This window comes from Cricetulus griseus, chromosome 3, assembly GCF_003668045.3.
Source record: "Cricetulus griseus strain 17A/GY chromosome 3, alternate assembly CriGri-PICRH-1.0, whole genome shotgun sequence".
In the NCBI taxonomy this organism is placed as follows: Eukaryota; Metazoa; Chordata; class Mammalia; order Rodentia; family Cricetidae; genus Cricetulus; species Cricetulus griseus.
The window spans coordinates 25,620,021-25,637,717 of record NC_048596.1 but is presented as its reverse complement, the minus strand read 5'-3'; the positions used below and the strand labels follow the sequence as shown (position 1 = coordinate 25,637,717).

The 17,697-nt window shown below is 42.5% G+C and overlaps 1 long non-coding RNA gene across 1 annotated transcript in view; it reads left to right on the top strand.

The window, feature by feature from the left end:
* Nucleotides 1–17,011, top strand: part of LOC118238529 — a 35,714-nt gene extending 18,703 nt beyond the window's left edge. Inside the window, exon 3 of the long non-coding RNA XR_004768999.1 lies at nucleotides 16,789–17,011. This is a non-coding gene — a long non-coding RNA (uncharacterized LOC118238529). The remainder of the gene's footprint in view (nucleotides 1–16,788) is intronic.
* Nucleotides 17,012–17,697: the final 686 nt, after the last annotated feature.

Genomic DNA, 17,697 nt, shown 5'->3' with positions numbered 1-17,697 from the left:
CAGGCCTCCGGATGTGCTTCAACCAACGGCCTGCCACTTGCCTCCTCTCATGATGACAAGCAGATTACATAGCTCACATACCTTCTGCATACCAACCAGACCCCAGCTCTGAAAAGGAAGCAGCTACAAAGTGAAGGAGATGCATGTTATTATTGTATATATATATTATAGACATGGCTCAGACCCTTCTCTGAGCCTAGATCCATGGGAGAAATGCTTTCCTGCTCCAGGTGAGCTAGCTCTTCAATCATTAGCAGGCACAGAGGCTAATTAAATACTCAAACCCACACAGCAAGTGAATGTGGAGGGAGGGGCTATGATTCAAAATCAAGCTGACTCCTACCTAGTGCAAATGGCAGTCACTAATCAGAAAGCTTTGTCACGAAGTCTGCCTTTGTGGACTTGAAGACAGGTTCCTTTCAGATATTGTTTCTAATGGTGCACTTGGGCTGGCTGTCGGCATCACCATGGTTACAACCAAAACTCATCTGCAGTCTCCAAAGATCCTGTTTCCCAGAGTAAGAGAGTGAGGAAAATATTTGTTGAATATAGAAGTAAATACATGAGTGTAATATATTTATTGAATATGCCAGTAAATACATGAGTGTAATATATGAACAAAGGGGGCTGGTGAGATGGGCCCAGCACATAGAGGACTAGTTGCCTACTGACCTGGGTTTGATACATGAAAACTACCCAAAGGTAAAGAAGAGAATCAACTGCCCAAACCTGCCCTCTGACCTCCACACGAGTGCCACAGCACATGGCCACACCACACACACACACACACACACACACACACACACCACTAATAATAAAAATTTAAATATCTGAATTAAAGTGGAAGGAATATAAGGCAGATCCATTCATAATCTCTAAACATGAATGAGTTAAATAAGCCCCTTAAGTGACAGCTAATCTTAGGAACTAGCAATTCTACCTCTGGCTAGCACCTAAGATGATTAAAAACAAGAACTTGCAAAGATGTCTGCTTTTCTAATATTTATTATTAAAATATTTATTTTATATCTGCATGGGTGTTTTGCCGGCATGTATATATGTGCTTCACATTTGTGCCTGGTGCCAAAAGGGACAAAAGAAGGTATCAAATGCCCTAGGATTGGAGTTACAGACTGCTATGAGTCACTTGTGGGTGTGGGAATCCCACCTTGGTCCTCCACAAGAGCAGCCATTGTTCTTAACTGATGAGCCAACTCGCCAGCCCCTTGAACAGATATTTATACACTCATGTTTATAGCAGCCTAGGTTAACACGGGGATGCATACCAAGTGTTCATCAAGAGATAAACAGAAAATCATTGCATAGTGCTTACATATAATCAAATACCATTGGGCCTTGGGAAGGAAGGCTGTTCCGGCTTATGATACAATATGGATGGAACTTGACAACATCATGCTGAGTGAGGTACGTTCCAGAGACACTTTATTATCTCACTTACCATCAGCACTTAGATTAAAGCAAAACCAAAAAGTCGGAAAGTAAAGTGTCTTCAAAGGCTGGGGAAAAGAGAAGTAGGGAGTTGGAACATGAAGGTAGGTTTTACCATGTGTCAGGAGTTATGGAGCTGAGTGGTGGTGACAGTTGCATATTATGACTTTAAAGTACTAAACTGTACACTTACACAAGGTTAAAAAAAACCTAATTTATGTATATCTTACTACAAAAAATCAAGACAAAAAAAGGAATGAAAATAATTATCTTAAGAACATCAAAGAGATAATTATTTACTGTAAAAGAATGAAAACCCAAGTATATGCTGTGTATGAGAGATACGCTTATGCCAGAATGACACTGAGGCCAGGCTTGGTGGTGGCTATGCCTGTGATCCCAGCATTCAGGAAGCTGAGACAGGAGGCCATGACGCTTGAGGCAAGCCTGGGCTACAGAGTGAGACTCTTGTCAAAAGAAAAAAGAAAAAAGAAAAGGCTGGAAGAAGCTAGCATGTAAATGCTACTAAAATACATAGAAAAGACAATAATAGTACCAAGAAGAATAAAATACAAAGCAAAAAGCAATACATTAGAACAAGGAGAGAAGACACAACACTGAAAAATGTGAGAGTAGTAGCACTTTTTTGCACAACAAACAATATGGCATCAAAATATCTGCCAAATCCATGTAGCCAGGCATACTAAGAATGAATAAATATAGTAAAAAGTACTGCTTTAGCTGGATAGGAACTTGCTGTCTTCCCCTGGAAAAATCTGTCTGTGGTTTATTTAAAGCAGGGAGCTCAGGCCAGATTTCCAGATTGGAAAGTTCTAGGGTATCATGGGGAGGAGTTATTTATGCTGTATGAGTATTTTACATCGGGGCAGTATTATAACAAATAGATCATGGAAGTCATACATCATCATAAGGAAAGAGACAAAACCCCAGTAGTTTCTTGGAGTGTCCTTTTGGAAACTCCCCAACACTCAAGGTTCTTACCAGGGCACGTGTGTGTGTGTGTGTGTGTGTGTGTGTGTGTGTGTGTGTGTGTGTGTGTGTTAGTGGAGGTGGTGTTATACCATGATTTTCCTCTAAAAAACTCGTTCCAGCATCAGAAAATGGCAAGTCAGTCAAACTTGAGGGGATCATAGCTAGAGAGTTTGAGCACTGCAGGGTATGTTTCCAGGGAAAGAATTCATGCCAGAAAATTGAACCCTGTTCTGATAAAAAAAAAAAGTAAGAAATAAAAGCAGAAAAAACAACAACATTAAAAAAAAATACAACCAGGTAGGCACTTTGAGCTAAACAAAAGTGTTGGGGTACCGCTTAGAACTTCTCACATGAGAGCTGAAATTCCCAGTAAAAGTGAGACAGGATCTCTGTAGTTTAAGAGGTGTGGATGTAATCAAACTCATTAATGTCTCATGTTCTTTGCACAAACTACACAAACCAAATCACCATGTCCACACTCTGTGCCAATGGGGGTTCGGGTCTTTTTGGGGCTGCCATTACGTTGGTTTGTGTATGCTATTTATTTTATTTTTTGATGTGGAGTGGGTTGAGGATACCCACATATTCTATATTAATGTACCGATGTGGACGGATAATCACATATTAGGCTCAAGACTCTTCCTGTCTTTCTTGTCCTTAAGTTGGTCTCCCCACTCCCATCTGTACCCCTGAGTAGGGTGTTCTTGTCTCTCCAGTGGGACTCAGCATATTACTTTATCTCTGGCTGTCCGCCCTTTTTTCATCTTTTTCCCTCTCCCACCTTCCTTTTTTTTTTTTTTTTTTTTTTTTTTTTTTTTTTTTTTTTTTTTTTTTTTTTGCTTTCTGTGTTGGCTGTGGTTGCTGCCTGCTGCCTGCTGCTGCTCGGCTGCATTTCTGTTGATGGAGTGAGCATTACAGAGGCCCAAATATGGTCAGAGGTTTCAGTCAGGGCTGAGATCACCATAGATGAGCAATGCTTGCATTCTGCCCAAAACTAAGGAAACCACGGGGTGTCAGCGACGACGGTCCACTGAAATCCAGACACCTCGGGTCAGGGAGGAAAGGGATGCAGCCAGAGCCCTGTTTATAAAAGCAGCAAAGGCTTCTGCTGGCTGTGGCCTCTTGGTGTAATACAGTCAATTTTCCATTCCACATCAATTTGCATTCCTACCTCTGTTATGATTATTTTGCTAAGCATAAGCCATCTTCCCTAGCTCCCCTTAGATTATTAGAGCAGGTACAACAATGAAACTATTGAAAGATTTTTTTCTGACACACTCTCTTTTTGAAAGAATGTCCAAAGAAATTGGCTACCTTAGAGGTTCTAAAATGTCAAAAATTTCTATTATTTCCTGCCGTGGCTATAGCCCAAAACCTTCTAGAACACTGAGATTTCTTTTTTTATCATTTCTTTTTTAAAAAATTATTTCGCATACCAACCACAGTTTCCCCTCTCCCCTCTACTCCTGTTCCCCCCCCACCGCCTCCATTTTATCCCCCCATTCCACTACTCCTCTGTCTCTATTCAGAAAGGGTAAGGCTTCCCATGGGAGTCAACAAAGCATGGCATATCAAAAGTTGAGGCAGGACCAAGCTCCTCCCTCTGCATGAAGGATGGGTGAGGCATCCACCGTAGGGAATAAGTTCGAAAGAGCCAGCTCATGAGTCAGGGACATGTCCTGGTCCTGGGTGTCTGCCACAAAAGACCAAGCTACACAACTGTCAGCCAGATGAAGAGAGCCTAGGTCGCTCCCAGACTGGCGTCCTAGCTGTCTGTCCAGAGTCGGTGAAGTCCCACAAGCTCAGATCAACTGTCTCTGTGGATCATGACCTTGATCCCCCTCCTTTGCTCATATGATCCCTCCTTCTTCTCTTCAACTGGACTCCCAGAACTCTGCCCAGTGCTTGGCTGTGGATCTTTGCATCTGCTTCCATCAGTTACTGGATGAATGCTCTCTGGTGACAATTAGGGTAGTCACCTACTGGTCTGATTACAGGGGAAGGCCAGTTCTGGCACCCTCTCCACTATTGACAGGAGTTATAGCTGGGGTCATCCTTGAGGGTGGGTTCCTGGGAGTTTCCCTGACACCAGGTTTCTCCCTAACCCCACAATGGCTCTCTCTATCAAGATATCTCTTTCATTACTCTCCCCTTCCAAACTGCCGACAACCCACCATCCTGATCCCCCATGAGCCCATCCCTCACGCCCCCCCTTTCTGCCTGCCCTCAGTTTACCCAGAATATCTCCTCTTTTTCCTCTTCCCAGGAAGATCTATGTGTCCCTCTTAGGGTCCTCCTTACCTAGCTTCTCTGGGCACTGAGATTTCTTATTTCTTGGAGTAAAGGATAAGGGATAATTTTATTTGCCTGAGACCTAACCCATATGAGAAACATGTTTCCCACTATGTGGTGATATTTGACTAAAAGACTGCCTGCAAAATTTCTAAGGGACCCATGGGGAGATCACCTTTTTATTAAAGTACTTTGATTAACTAAGCACTCAGAATGCAGACTGTTAGAATGTACAGAAAGTCTTCTGAACTGAGCCAACTTCAGCCACAGTGGACAGCGGCCTGTTGTTGAGGGATGTGGGAGGGAGGCTACTGAACACTATGTTGGGGCTACAGCCCAGCTTTCCTTTTCATTATTATCACTGTGTGCATTGTTCATGTATGTGTACATGCGTATGTGGGTGTGCTTGTTCTGTGTATGTGGAGGCCAGAGGCTAATATTAGGTGTTTCTTTATTGATCTTCATCTATGATGATGATGATGACAGAGGATCTCACCTTGTATCCCTGGTTGACCTGGAACTCACTATGCTGACTAGGCTGACCTTGAACTCTCAGAGATCTACCCATCAAGTGCTGGGACTAAAGGCATAAACCACTATTCCAGGCTCTCACTAACCCTGGAGATGATCATTTGACTGGTTGGTCAGTGAGCCTCTGGGATGTACCAGTCTTTCTGTCCCACCCTCAGTACTTGGTGCTGGGTTGACAGGATCTTGTTGCCATCAGATGCTTTATGTGTGTGCTGGGGATCCTAACTCAGGTCCCCGTGCTGGGGATCTGAACTCGGGTCCTCATGTTTGCACAGCAGGTGCCTTAACCACTGAAGTAGCTTGCCAGGCCCCCAGGTCTGGTTTTCTGTTTTCTTTTTACAATTTTTCTAGGGGATTCCAAGCCAGAAAGGCAGGGGTACTTTCCACTTCAATTCACAGCTCATGGAACTGATTATAAAAGGTTTTGAAGTCTTCAGCAAGACTCTGTGGGACAAATTCTAACCTACATAACGTAACCTTCCCAGTCCCACCTGTTTAAATCTTTGCTGGCCACCTGCCAGGCGCCACGCTTTGGGATGTCTGATCGGTTCATTTTAAAAACCTCAGTGTACCCTTATAACTTACTGCATACTCCTCTTTACAGATAAAGAAACTAAGTCCATTGCTTTAAACTGATTTTCTCAAAACCTCATAGCTGGGAGGAAGAAAGAGATCTGGGATTCCAGCATCGTGTGCTAACTTTGCCATCTGCATTTTCAAATCCTGTGCTTATGGCTAAGCTCCCCATTCTGAATACAGCTGGGGAGAAAACTGGCAACACACATCATCTGTTTACCTTCCTCTGAACACCTACAGTCATCTACACAGCACACACTCCATGCAAGACTTCACCGAGACCACCGGAGCAAGAATTGTTCAGACACACCCACGCAATCCCAAACCATTTGCAAAGCCTGATATCTGTGCTCTCAGATGGCCATTGTAAGAAGGGGTCATTTTCAGATCTTAACAGAAAAGGAGACTAAGAGGCACAGTGGTTAAGTGATTACTCAGTGTTACAATGCAGCCAACATAGCTGAGACTTGGGTCTAAGATGGGTCTTACTCCCTGTGCAGTGCCCATTTGGCTCCTCTGCTGGTCATCTGCATCAATGGATCATGACAGCCTGGAAGCATCACGTTGATAAAGAGTCACAGAATGTGTTAAGACTTAGCAAGGAAGGTGTAGCCATTGGTTAAGTTTGTGAAGGAACATCAGAATTGGGAAGAACAGCAGTACACTTGTCACAAATAGGTCATCTCTGATCTATTTTGTGCAACCTCATCTTCTACAGAAAGGGAAATGGAGGCCCACCTCAGACATTTGGAAATTTTGCCACATTCTCTGAAGACTCAATGGCAGAGCCAAACACACACACACACACACACACACACACACACACACACACACACACACACACACACACACCGACAAACAACTCTCTCGCCAAAAACAAAGCAAGGAAACAAACAAACAGCAAACTCGGTAGTTTGAAAAGTCCAGATCACTTGCCATAGCATTTAAAATATGAAGCTCAGGCTTGTTGTGCTCATCCAATCACAAGTTTCACAGTCTCTTATGTGTGAATGGAGGGTAGGAATAAAACTGAGCTGGGTCGTTGCCAGGGAAGACGGAGATGAATCTCACAATGTTCCCCTTCCAAGCACCTATACCCTTCTTTCACGTTCCCTCTCTTTTACTATCACTAGTACTGGCTCCTGCATCCCCATCCTTGTCTAATTCTCCCATCTTTAAAGAGTTTTACCCGATTTTTCCTACAACTATGAACTGTTCAGTGTTGGATGAGAGCATTGTTTTGCTTGTCCACAGACTCTTCTTGGCTTTGCCCTGCCATGTATGCATCCTTACTGCCTTGAATTAACTTCAGCCAGGAGTCTAGCAAGATGGTCCATCTCATAAAGACACTTATTATCAAGTCTGATGACCTGCATTCACTCTTTGTCACTGACATGGAAGAAGGGGAGTCTGACCCTTCACAAATTGTCCTCTCACCTCTATCCATGCTCTACGGCAAGGGTGCCAACACCCCCCCACACACACACATACACAAACACACACACACACACACAAACATTATCTGGTTCACAGTGTTCTAGAGGCTCAAGAACTGAAATGGGTGATGGCCTTCTCTCTGGCTGAGTTCCAGAACCAACAGAAGATGTCATAGAATGACAGACTCTGTGTGTGTGTGTGTGTGTGTGTGTGTGTGTGTGTGTGTGTGTGTGTGTGTGTCTTCTTAGAAATACAACGAAATTTAGTAATGGAAGACTCACTTAGGTCTTTTCTAATCCTACTGATCTCCCAAAGGCTTCACTTTAAATACCATAGTTAGATTAACTTGGCATATTTCTGCAATCTCTACATGAGATTACAGCCCAACACATCCAAATCACAGCAGCAAGTTAAAGCAACATCTGAGAATCTGATTCTGTGGTCCAACTGGATTTAATTCCCAAGATGCCTTTTCCACAGCAGAAAGTGGGCTGAGTTTAGGATTTGATGATGAGGCCAAGCTTTGTTCCTCTAATTGATTATAAGTACTCATTAAAGTTAGCATTATCATCCATAAAATGGAAATAATAAATCCTGCTCTGCAAAATGGAGATGAGAATAGATATGTTTTAAAAAAAGAAAAACACAAAACAGCTCTAACTTGAAATTAAAGCATACATCATTATTTTTCTAGGTTAAATATAAATGATGAGGAGTCATTTGAAAAAGGACCAGGCCCAGGGCAAGGAGATGGAGCCATTTGCATAACCCAGCTCCAGTGAGTGACCTATGACTGGAACTTCCTGGCTTTACGAAAGTCATGCATTTTTAACACATTTCCCCCCTCAGCTATTAAATGAAATAACACCAGATGTGATCAAATGCCACTTTTTGATCTCTGAATATTTTGGTTTCTGGTGGTTGGTTTGCTTCAACTTATGCTTTCATGTGTGGGGGGAATGTAAATTAAAATCATGAATATTATTGCCTGGATCTATCTTTTGGAAACGTGTGAATGATGAAGGGTTTCATCTGATGGAGCTTGTGAGTAGCACATGTAAAGTCTCTCCAAGCAACTTGTAGAGTATTTTGAATTGGTCAACGGATTTGAACCCCAGTATCTGGGTCTAAACTTCAAGCCAGCAATGTGGTGAAACCAGCCATGGGTTCCAAGCTGCACTTCAAGCTCTTAAAAAGCCATCTTCACTTCTAGTAAGTTCTTGGGCTGCCAAGACTAAGACCACACATTGCAGAAGTTTCTCTTCTCAAAGTCTGGTGACTGGAAGTCTGAAACCGAGATGTAAGCAGGGTTGTTTCCATCTGAGAACACCAAGAAAGCAGATTCTTTCCATGGCTTTCTGTCTATTGTAAACTGAACTAGGTCTCTATGAAAATGTTACTTTGAAATCCTAACCTCTCGTGCTTTGGAATGTGAACTGATTTGGAGATAAGTTAGTTACAGGGTTAAGTTATAGTGAAATCATCAGAGAGGACTCTAAATCAGTATGAATTACATCCTTCTAAAATGAGAGAATTTAAATACAGACTCACAAAAGAAAAGCAATATAAAGATACAGGGAGCAGCTACTAAGGAGGCTGAGGCAGGAGGATTGCTTAATGCCGAGTGTTTGGGGTCAATCTAGGCAAGATACAAGGGGGATAATGGGGAACAGATCTCTCTCTAGTATTAGAAGAAGTACCTGTGGATACCATGCTTTCAGCCTTCCAACCTGCAGGACTGTTGTTCAACCCAAGTGTGGTCCTTTCTTCTGATAGTGCTACCATGCTAATAAACTAGCAAGATTTGGTATTCCTGGCTTATAGCTCCATCTTTACCTACAGTTCATAGATTATTTCCTTGTTTGCACATCTGTCTGCCAATGCCCTTTCTGCTTATGACTAATAGGAATGTGACTGTTGATTTATGACCACAGGAGTCCAGAATGACATCATTGTAACCAATCACATATGCTACCACTCCATTTTCAAACGTCACAGTTTGAGCTATGAGGTGTTCAGATTTTAATGCAGGAATGGAGGAGGGGACAAACCCAATTGGTAACATTCACTTTCCATAGATTTTTTTTAAAAGCTTACATAATGTGGCACCATGCCCTTCAGCAAGAGGTGTGGTGGTGGTCAGCTCCCCTCTGAGCCACACTTGTGACTTACTCTGAATTAAAATGCCTTGGCCATGCTGAGTGAGGGCCAGAGCTTTGGTCTCAAAAGCTTGGAAATTTCTTCCTCCCCATCTTAGAATACTGCCTACAGTCCAGGAACAGAAATTTCCAGAATCCTAGAAGACAAGGGTCTTTGTGTAGGGGACCAAAGTTGCTGCAACAACCAGCAGGCTTATATGGGTGAACTCATTTAGCAGACAAATGTGACACAGTACCTGTTCTTGTATGACCTATTACCTAAAACTATTTTATTTCATATATATGTGTGTTTACAAATACATATATATAGTTTTCATAGTGAGAAAAATGAAAAGAATCACCAAATGCCAAGACACACAGTTCAGGCTATAGAACCTACAAATAGACCATTCTCAGAACACACACTCTTCAGGCATGGTCTGGTCATTTTTGTTATAGTGCAGACATGACTATTAGCTACAGAGACCATGTAGCAATCAAAACCTAAAATACAGTCTGCCTCTGTATCCTTGGTAACCACAGAAAGAAAATATTAAAGAAAAAGTGTCAGTGCTGAAAATATATGGAACGTTTTTCTTGCCACCCATTCCTAAATGATGGAACCAAACAGCTGGTCTCAGCATTTACACATAATAGGTAAAAGTACTCTACTGATAATTTAAGATGTAGGAGAGTGTACACAGGTCATCTGTGGACATTATGGCAATTCACATGAGTATACACGGGTCATATACAGACACTATGGTGATGTAGATGAGGGGTTTGAGAACCACATGGCTTTTGATGACCCTGTAGAGTTGGATATATTTCTCAGGCAGTCCTTCACAGACGAGGTTTACCAACCTTTGTCCTACACACAGTCAGTTCTTCAGCTTGTCACAGACACACTAGTGAGATGTAGAGGACCAAGTCAGGGATGCTCAGTCAACCCAAGGCTCAGGGGAAAAGTCAATTCTTCTGTAAAGGATTCAAACTTAAGGATGTTTCGCTATGCCATGAGAGAGAATATATTTCCATAGATTCTATTCATTTCTTTTTAGATTTTGTGTTAGCTTATAAAGAATTAGGCTTTATCATCGTGTTTTTGAATTGAAAATCATATTTGTTGTTTTTTCCTCACCCATCTTCCTCCCTTTCTTGTGCCTTAGACATCCTGTAACCATGTCACAGGTGCCCCCCTCCTTTTTTTAAGTCAGAGTCTCACAACGTAGCCTTCAATGGTTAGGAACTCTTGGTGTAGATTAGGCTGACCTCAAACTCACAGAGATACATACACCTGCCTCTGCTTCCCAGGGTCTTGGTATTAAATGTCTGAGCCACCACTAACTATACCCAGGCCACATGTAACCTTTTGCCCACCACCCTCCTTTTGAAAACACATCTCTTGTTGTCCTCTGGTGGTTGGCTATCTTGTTAGATAATCATCTTCTAGAGAATTTACTTACTTGACTTTCAGTTAAGAACAAAATAATTTTCATATCTGTTTTTGAAAATAAAATGAGTTTGAGAATTAAATATAAACCAAATAAATATAAAACTTTATACGAATGGCTATATTTTCCAGGTAACATACTTAAATAAAATATATAGAAAAAAATGATCTTTTAAAAATATTTTATTTTTTAATTGTGTGTATATATGTGCATGTGAAAGCAAGAGCCTAGAGAGTCCAGAAGAGTGAGCTGAATTCCCTGGTGCTGGAGCTGTTGTAAGCTACCTGGTATGGGGTTAGAAACTCACGCCAATCCTTTGCAAGAGCAAGTGCTGTTTACCACTGAGCCATCCCTTCAGCCCCTGATTATTTTGTTTGTTTGTTTGTTTGCTTGCTTGCTTGCTTTTAGACAATGTAGTGTGTATTCCAGGCTGACAAACATGATATGCACCTAAGAATTATGTTTAACTTTTGATCCTCCTGCCTCTACCTTCCATGCATTGAGATTGCAATGGTGTTCCACTATACCTGGTTTACATGATGCTGGGGATTTAACACAGGGCTTTGTGCATACTAGGCCAACACTCTACAAGAGCTGCATTCTCTGTCTGAGAACAAGTGATTAATAGGATGAAAACTCTCAGTTAAATGTTGTTGAATTCTGTGGTTTGCTTTGAACTTAGAATATTCTAAGTTCCGTTTTTCTGAATTTTGTGCTATTTGTGCTACTTGGACAAGATGTCTAGACTACTTACAAAAACTCTTTCCTCATTCATACTGGTAATGAATTTGAGCTGCTCTGAAACAAACCTAGAGAGATATTAATTGTGTTATGTTGTTTTCTGAGCAAGCTATGGTCAACTGGCTTCCTGTGTAAAAGGCATCTTCTCATTTAACTTGGGGCCATGCATGTCTCAACTACAGCACTGAGGAAATCATTAAATTAAGAAATAGAATATCTAAGTTCTCATCCTGTGCCACCTGAGGCGTCTTCTCCACAAACCAGGTGAAAGATAATATTTAACCCATTCTTTATATGCTGAAAGTTATGTCAGCAAAGCTAAAAAATACAACAAAATCCTTGCTCCCATGAAAGAGACTTGTGTGTGTGTGTGTGTGTGTGTGTGTGTGTGTGTGTGTGTGTGTGTGTGTAACATAAATGGTACTCATATAAGCAAGAATGTACTGTAGACTGCAAGAATCCCATAAAGGAAAACAAAGCAAGGGATGATGCTTTTGTTTGGTTGGTTCTTTTTTTCTTTTCTAAGGAGCCAAAGAGAGGACTGAACAGAAATTGACATGGGTATCTGATGACAGAGCCTTCCAAATAGAGCACACAGCATGTGAACAATCCCTGAGGCAGAAGTGCACTTAGTACTCTGAGAACATCCACGAGGCAGGATGGCTATAGCCCAATGAGGCCAGATCATGCAGAACTTTCTAGATTATTGACAGTATATGGATTTTTTCAAAGGACAAGATGAACACTGGAGAGCTTGAAGACAGAAGGGGCTTTAAAAAAAAACGTGAATCTAGTGCTTGCTTCGGTAGCACATATGTTAAAAACTTGAATCTATATTTTTATTTAAGTGTCATTTAATTTTTTTTGGTTTTTTAAGACAGGGTTTCTCTGTGTAGCTTTGGAGCCTATCCTGGCACTCGCTCTGGAGACCAGGCTGGCCTCAAATTCCCAGAGATCCACCTGCCTCTGCCTCCCAAGTGCTGGGATTAAAGATGTGCGCCACCAATGCCCGGCTTGACACTTAAATTTTTAAAGCTCTTCTGTCACCTATATTGAGCATTGACTGCAGGGCAAGGGTGGAAGTTGGGAGACAATTGGAAGAATAGTAGAGTAGGCCAAGTGGGTGTCGTGACTGGGTGCAGCAGATAAGTAAAGAGTGCATGGAAAATGGCTATGCTTGAAGGTAGAACCTAGTTAGATGGAAAACTTGTAAGGTGTGAGAACAAAACAGAGTCCAAGATGACATCAAGTTTTTATTTGAGCCGTTGGATAGAGACATGAACTGACATCCACCAAATAGGGAAGAATGTTCCAGGTGAGAAGAAATTGGAGTTTGATTTGGAGCCCTTGAACCTAAGGCATCTATTAGATATCCAGAAGTAATAGAGAGTATATATTTTAATTTGAGAGTTTGGAGTTCAGGGGGAGTAGTATGCTTGGGGTTTTCCACTCTATTGGGCTGGTTGCCATTGTGAGCACTGGAGTTCCAATCCTGGTAGACTTCTTGATAGCTGTGTGTTAGAAAGTGTGTCATCTTTTCTAAGAGTGAGATAGAGGAAGAGCCATGAGCTCTCATTCTACACAAGGGTAGAACCTTAAGCTGTTAGCTTTTCCAGTCCTGAGACTTCTGTAGGTTCTGGAAAGCCCAAGCAGGTCCTTTTAGCAATCCCATATGATATGATTTCTGGTGGCTCCCAAAGATATTGTGCTAGGCTTGCAAGATGTGCTTTAAGTTAAACACCTATAGATAATAAATTAGTCTGGATTGTCTATGTGATCCCTTAGTTCAAACACAAGTGTTTTTGGAAACTAGGTATTTTATTAAATACTGAATAAGACAGTGTGGTGAAAGGAGAGAGATAGACAGAGAGAGAGAGAGAGAGGCAGAGAGAGAGAGAGAGAGAGAGAGAGAGAGAGAGAGAGAGAGAGAGAGAGAGAGAAGAGAGAGAGAGAGAGAGAGAGAGAGAGAGAGAGAGAGAGAGAGCTACATCATTGACTCTGGAGGTGGAAGAAGGGACCATGAGCCAAGAAATGTAGATCATAAATGGAAAATACAAGAAAACATATTCTTCCCTGGAGCCTCTAGAGCTGTGGTTCTCAACCTTCCTAATGTTGTGATCCTTTAATACAGTTCCTCATGTTGTGGTGGCCCCCAACCATAAAATTATTTTCTTGCTACTTCAGAACTATAATTTGGCTACTATTATGAATCATAATGTAAATATCTGTGTTTTCAGGTGGCCTTAGGTGACCCCTACAAAGAGTCATTTGACACCCACAGGTTGAGAACCACCTCTCTAGAGGGACTGCACTACCTCCAAGGTCTCACACACAGAAGAGGCACTTGTGTAAGGAAAGGAGTTAATAAGATTACTCTTGGATCTGTCTCTTGGCCCACCAGCCTTAAAGGCCAACAGTGACCCAATGCTAATAGTAGTTTCCGATCCAGAAGAATCTTGCTAAGTCCCCTTATGAAACATCCTTCCCCCACAGCCCACAGAAAAAGGACTGCTGATCCAACATAATCTAGAGCTGCAGGAATCGGAAGCACACATTCTCAAGTGAGTCCTTGAGAACTATGGCTACAGTGTCAGACCCAGACACTGTATTATAGCCACTTGAGCCACAAAGCCACACACCAGTCCTTGGTTCACTATATATACTGCATCCTAAAATAACCCATTCTGGTTCTGTAATCTTCCTGAGAAGATGCCATAGCAGGGCCACCTCCAGGTGATTTGGTATACAGTAGGAAAAATGCCTTCCATAAGGGTCTGTTGGATAAGATGTTATCTTCACCGTAAGGTAGGCTCATTGATCTGTGTTACGGGGGGGGGGGGCAGCATACCAATCAACTGGGCATTCTGTGAGACCTTAGAAGCGGTGTGACGAGCAGCACTGGAGGCAGAGAAAGAAAAAGCACATTCAGATGGGGTAGATGTCAGTTAAGATAAGGATGGATTACTGCTTCCTCCAGTGTGGAAGGCTTCTACAGAGCCCTTTCTAATAGTCTAGTAATCACAAGATTAATGGTCAGTGCTGTAGTGTGGCCAACTGGTTCCCTCACCATAGAGTGGCATAACAAATTCTCAGTGTCAGTCTCTGCAGCTGTCAAGAGGGCATTTAACTGTGAGTGACAATTACTAATAGAGTCTCAAGGAGAGGAATCCCGTTGGTGACCCATCCCTGCTGTGACGGTCACTTACAGGCCCATTGCTCAAGGACCACAGTGGCTGAGAGGAGGCGCTGGCTTCTTTCCACAGGGTAATTTAGCCCAAGGACTAGTTCAGTGTTTGCTTTTTTTCAGGTTGCAGGCAGGCTCCTCTCATTTCCACATGACTCCCAAACTCCCTTCTCTCTGGTCTTCCACTCAGTTTCCTTCTGGTACCCTTGCTAGATAGACATTTACTTTTCTCTGGCCCATGTGTGTATGTATCTCAGTCTGTCTCTCACTTTATATAAACAGAGTCTTTCTGAATGGAACGAGTATTCTGTAAGCGGTGTCCCTTGGGGTAGCTCTGAGGAATGCCAGGATGTGACTCACACACGATGTGTCACCCATTTATGAAGCAGACTTCAATTGCTTCTGCTATTGGTTGAATACAGGGAGCTCCTTAAGAGTTCATAGGTGACAGCCAGGAACAAGGAATCTCTACAACAAAGGCCAGGTGTGTACCATGACCCCAAGTGGTAGTCTATTCTTTGTTGTAGATGGCATGGTCTTGTTCCAGAGTCCCTGTATCTGCTCTCAACCTGTTAGACCTTGACAGATGCTCTATTAAGTACTGATATCTACCACTCAGCAAGAAGGAAATCATGCCTGGTGCTGAAAACTTTGCCAACTACCTACTAATGAAGTCGTAGATATTGTAGGAGAACCTCCAACCACCACGTCGTTAAAACAGAATAATCCCTAACAACAATTCAATTATTTATCTTGGTCATCACCCCTCATCAAGGAAACTTCTCTTCACAGCAGACAGAGATCATTACAGAAAATCACACCCAATCAAAATGCAGAGTTGTGGAGCCCCGTCCTATTTAGGAAACTACTTCCTCACCTAAAGATCAGGGCACATTTCAGGAGAGGGAGCAAAGAGATGGGTCCTAAGAGCTGGAGAGCTAGGGAGTTTTCTGTGACACTGTGTCTTCTAGGAATGTCAAAGCTACACCCATGAAGTCTCACCAACATGATTTCCTAAACATGAGCTGAACAAGTTCAATAATAAGATGGATGGGAGAAAGCCCATGAGGCCTCAACTCTACACAAAGACCTACAGGAATGCCAAGAGCAGGAGAAATAATCTTCCCCAGAGAAAAGAACACCAACTGGTTATCCAATACCAAATAGTCAGCTCTGAAGACACACACACAAGTAACATTGTATAGACTGAGCAGGGGGTATTGTATACAGAAACAGCAGGCATTTACACATGTCTATGTATCAACAACTAATAAAAAAAGGAGGCCATGGACTTGAAAGAGAACAAGCCAGGATATATAGGAGGGCTTGGAAGGAGAAATGATTATATAACAATCTTTAAAAGGAAAGGAAATAATTTAAAAAGAAAAAGAAAAAACTCCCTAAATTTTAAAGTGAGAAAGAACAAAACCGAATGGAAACTCACACATAGAGTACTGAGAAGGACAAATGTGTGAACAGATACATGTTGGTCTTAGGTTTTCAATTTCACGAGAGCATTTCCTGCCTAAAGCAAAGACAGTAACAGTAGGGAAAATGAGTTCGTCATGAATTGATCCCATTCCTCTCCAAGACATAGGTCCCCACCCCAAGAACTTGGAGAAATTCCTACTGATAGGAGATGCACAAAGTGCTTTGCTTTAACATCAATGACAGGACAGAGTCACTCGGTTTAAAACCCTTTCATAGAAAAGGAAGCCTGAATGTCAAATTCTCAACCTTCTGAAATTCCATGTCCTGAACTATAACCAAGAACTGAATTGGTCTGCATGGTTTCTCAGACCCGAGACTTTTTAAGAGTTGAGATAATGGAATATGCTGATGTTTTATAAGTGAAGGAAACAAATGTTCTATAAATAACTGCTATTTGGAAATCCCCTCTCAGCTTGCACCTAGAGACAGAATCCAGATTTTAACCAATCTCTCCAAACATTTACAATTTGCTCTTTGGCTCACTGCTTATATTCCATTATAGATCAAGCCAAATGCATCCTGGCCTGATTAAATAAAAGAAAAACTGAGTACTCCAAGCAGGTAAGTGAACCAATAAAGCTGGAGAGGCTAGCAAAGACATAAACTACAGGTTATGGGGACAATAAAGGACTCCAGTGACACATAGATAAAGAGCAGAGCGACTTTTTCTATTAAAATGACCTCAAGACTAAAGACTCACTTGCTGGAGGGACATATAAGGTCCCCCAGGACCCAACGGCAGGCAGGGCAGCAGGCGGCATGGGGGTTAGCACAGTCCTTCTGCCAGCTACCCAGGCCTGTAGTCTCTTATCGCCACCTCTCCCTGCATATCTACTCGCCTTGTGGTTAGTGGCTGTGGGTCCTGATGTACAAATTTGGGGGGGGGGCAGTAGGATATTTATTTATTTATTTCATTTATTTTACATACTAACCACAGCTTCACCTCCCTCTTCTCCTCCTGTTCCCCCCCCTGCCTCCCATCTACTACCCTCCTCTCATTCACTCCCCGTCTTTCTCCATTCAGAAAGGGGCAGGGCTCCCCTGAGAGTCAATAAAGCATGGCACATCAAGTTGAGGCAGATTCAAGCTCCTCCCTCTTCATCAAGGCTGGGCAAGGCAACCCAGCACAGGATATGGGCTCCTAGAAGCCAGCTCAAGAGCCAGAGACAGGTCCTGATGCCACTGCTGGGAGCCCCACAAACAGACTATGCTACACAACTGTCACACACATGCAGAGGGCCTAGGTGGGTCCCATGTAGCCCCCCCCCCAGCTGTTGACCCAGAGTCCATGAGCTCCCAGGAGCTCAGGTCACCTGTTTCTGTGGGTTCCCCTGTCATGACCTTGACCCCTCCGACTCCTACAATCCTTCCTCCCTCTCTTCAACAGGACTCCAAGAGCTTGGCCCAGTGC